The 3360-nt window shown below is 47.4% G+C and overlaps 1 pseudogene across 1 annotated transcript; it reads left to right on the forward strand.

Moving 5' to 3' along the window:
- Positions 1-1588: 1588 nt before the first annotated feature.
- On the forward strand, positions 1589-1905 carry LOC308627146 (E3 ubiquitin-protein ligase RBX1-like; annotated as a pseudogene). Its single transcript has one exon. The product of its transcript is annotated as an E3 ubiquitin-protein ligase RBX1-like (transcript).
- Positions 1906-3360: the final 1455 nt, after the last annotated feature.

The following is a 3360-nucleotide window of genomic DNA, read 5'->3' on the forward strand; positions in this document are numbered from 1 at the left end:
CTATAGTAGGAACAGACACAAAAGTAGAGAAAATCGTACCATGAACCTCCATGGACCCATTTTTCAGATTCAACACCTATCAAGTTTTTTTGTTACAGCTGCTTCATCCATCCTCTTCACTTTCTCTTTTAGTGAATTATTTTGAAGCTACTCTCAGACACAATGGCCTTTCTCCCGTACATCCTGCAGTACACACCTCGAAAATGCTTCATGTAACAGTTATCACCCCTTCAAAATTAGCAATCATTGAAAGTTTAGTTTTTTTGGTCGCACCACACAGCACATGGGATCTTAGATCCCTGACCAGAGCTCGAACCCGTGCCCCCTGCAGGGGAAGCGTGGGGTCTTAACCACTGGACCGCCAGAGAAATCCCATATATTTCTTTTATTTTTTATTTTTTGGCCGTGCTGCGCAGCTTGTGGGATCTTAGTTCCCCGACTAGGGATTGAACCTGGGCCCTGGCAGTGAAAGCACAGAGTCCTAACCACTGGACCGCCAGGGAATTCCCTGAAAGGTATTTTAAAACCTAAATCAGATCACTCTGATTTAGGTTATTCTTCTGGTATGAGATCTCCACGGCTAAAATTGGAATTCTTTACCATGGCCTAAGAAAAACCTAACAATTCATTTATTGCACAAACTTTGAGAGTAAAAGGGGGAGGGTGCTAGCAATAATCATATTGGGACAAGAGATAGAAACTGGGCGGTCATGCTATCTGAGGGGCCTGCTCTTCATGGCACCGTCTCTGCTTATCTGTTCCTTGAACAGATGGGACATCTCCCTGCCACAGGGCCTTTGCACTTACTGGGTATTTTGCCAGAATGTCCTCCCCGGTCTCACCCTTCTGGTCTCACCCCTCCACCCCCTCATTTCTCTGGGGTGTTACCTCATCTGTTTCTCTCATTGGCACTTTAGCATCATATAAAATCCTTATTTATTTGCTTAGGTGTGTTTTGTTTTAAAATCTCTCTACCCTGCTGAAACGTGAGGCCGGGACAGAGGGGACCTGTCTGTCTTGTTCACTATTCTATCCCCTGCCCCTAGCACACAGTAGGCCTGGCACAGAGTGGGTGCTGGGTGAATATCTGCTATATGAATGGATGGATGGGTGTTCATCCCTGCAGGTCTGGCAGGGCCAGGTGACCTCAGAGGAGCCTCCTGGGTCCTGGAACTGGAACCATCCTCACGTCTCCAGCCATCTGGGCTGTGGGAACAGGCAGAGGCTTTTCTCTTGTGATCCGGCAGACACAGAACAGAGTTGTTAGCTCCTGGTTGCCAGCTGAGCCCTCCCACACACTTACACCTTTGAGATGGAAGGTGGTTTTGTGTTGGAGACTTAGCTCTTGCCAGAGAGACGTACATGTCTCAAGTCCTGAGAGGCAGGGGCAAAGGTGAAGTTCAACTGGCAGCTTTTAGTGAAGGAAGACGTCTGGAGACTCCCAAGGTGGTGGATGATTCTGCAGGAAGTCAGGGTTTTGTAGGGGCTTGGCTGAGTCTCCTAGGGGATGTGGTGGTGGTGGTGAGACTCTGGAGACCTCCACTAACATTAATATGCACACAGCTGCAAGGGTCTGTGTGTTTCCAAAATGGCGGCGGTGATGGATGTGGATACCTGGGGTGGCACCAGCATCAGTGCAGGCAAGAAGCACTTTGACATGAAAAGGGGGAAATGTGGTAGCCCTCTGAGCCTGGGATAGCGTTGTTGGTAACTGTGCCATCTGCAGGAACCACGTTATGAATCTTTGCATAGAATGTCAAGCTACTCAGGTGTCTGCTACTTCTGAAGATGCGCCGTTGCACGGGGGAGTTTAAGCACTTCCCCTGCATCTCCCGCTGCCTCAAAACACAGTAGTTGTGTCCGCTGGACAACAGAGAGCGGGAATTCCAAAAGCATGGGCATTAGAAAAAGAGCATTCGTTGATCAAGCTCAACTGTTTTGTTCTTCATTTAATGACTTGCCCTCCTGTTACTTAACTGTTCAATAGAACTGTGTCTCTCCTGCTTTGTCTTTTCAGTTTGCTCTTCCTGCAGCCCTATTGTACTCTGTGTCAAATAAAATCTACTTTCCTAAATTCTAAAAAAGTGTTCCGGGAATTGCCTGGCAGTCCAGTGGTTAGGACTCCGTGCTTCCACTGCAGGGGGCATGGGTTCAGTCCTTGGTTGGGGAATTAGGATCCTGCAAGCAAGCTGCCTGGCATGGCCAAAAAAAAAAAAAAAGGATTGTAAAAAAAAAATTGCAGGAGTCATTTTCACCTACTGAAGAAAAACAGCTCCTAAGAAGTCATTTGCATCAATGGGATATTATAGCATCTTAACGAACATCTATCCAGGCACACTCCTGCCTCAGGACCTTTGCACTGACTTGTTGCCTGGGCCTGGAAAGACCTTCCCCAGATATCTACGTGGCTCGTTCCTGCACTTACTTTAAGTCTTTGCTCAAATGTCATCCTCTCACAGAGGCCCTCCCCCAACCACCCCATTTAAATTGCAACCCTGCCCACTGGGGGCACTTACCCTGTTCTCTTATTTTTCCTGCTAAATCATGTATCATCCTCTAACACAGCGCAGTCCAACAGAAATGCAATGGGAGCCACATGTGCAATTAAAAAAAATTTTTACCGGCAGCATTTTATTTTTTTTTTGGCTTGTGGTATCTCAGTTCCCCAACCAGGGATCGAACCCTCACCCTCGGCAGTGAAAGTGTGGAGTCGTAACCACTGGACCACCAGGGAATTCCAGTAGCTGCATTTTAAAAAGTAAAAAGAAACAGGAGAAATTAATCTCAATAGTATTTTTTTTTTTTTTTTTTTTTTGCGGTACGCGGGCTTCTCACTGTTGTGGCCTCTCCCGTTGCGGAGCACAGGCTCCGGACGCGCAGGCTCAGCGGCCATGGCTCACGGGCCCAGCCGCTCCGTGGCATGTGGGATCTTCCCAGACCGGGGCACAAACCCGTGTCCCCTGCATCAGCAGGCGGACTCTCAACCACTGCGCCACCAGTGAAGCCCTCAATAGTATATTTTTAATTAGCCCAACATATCCCAATGTTGTCATTTCAATGTGTAATCAACATAAAAATATTGAGATATTTTATGATCTTTATTTCACAGTAGGTCCTTGAAACCTGGCGTGTGTAGGACACAGCAGCTGTCACGTGAACATCAATTCGAGTGTCTTGTCACCGTGCGTGGTCAGTGGCTACCGTATAGGGCAGCGCAGCCCTGGCATGTTATAAAAGTTACCAATGATTATGTTTACCATTTATTGATCTTGCTTGTCTGCTGGAATAGAAGATCAGCAAGGCTTTGTATGTTCACTGCTGGGTCCCCAGCACCTAGCAGAGTGCCTGGCATATAGTAGG

This window comes from Mesoplodon bidens (genome assembly GCF_964165515.1).
Source record: "Mesoplodon bidens genome assembly, chromosome: 13".
Lineage (NCBI taxonomy): Eukaryota > Metazoa > Chordata > Mammalia > Artiodactyla > Ziphiidae > Mesoplodon > Mesoplodon bidens.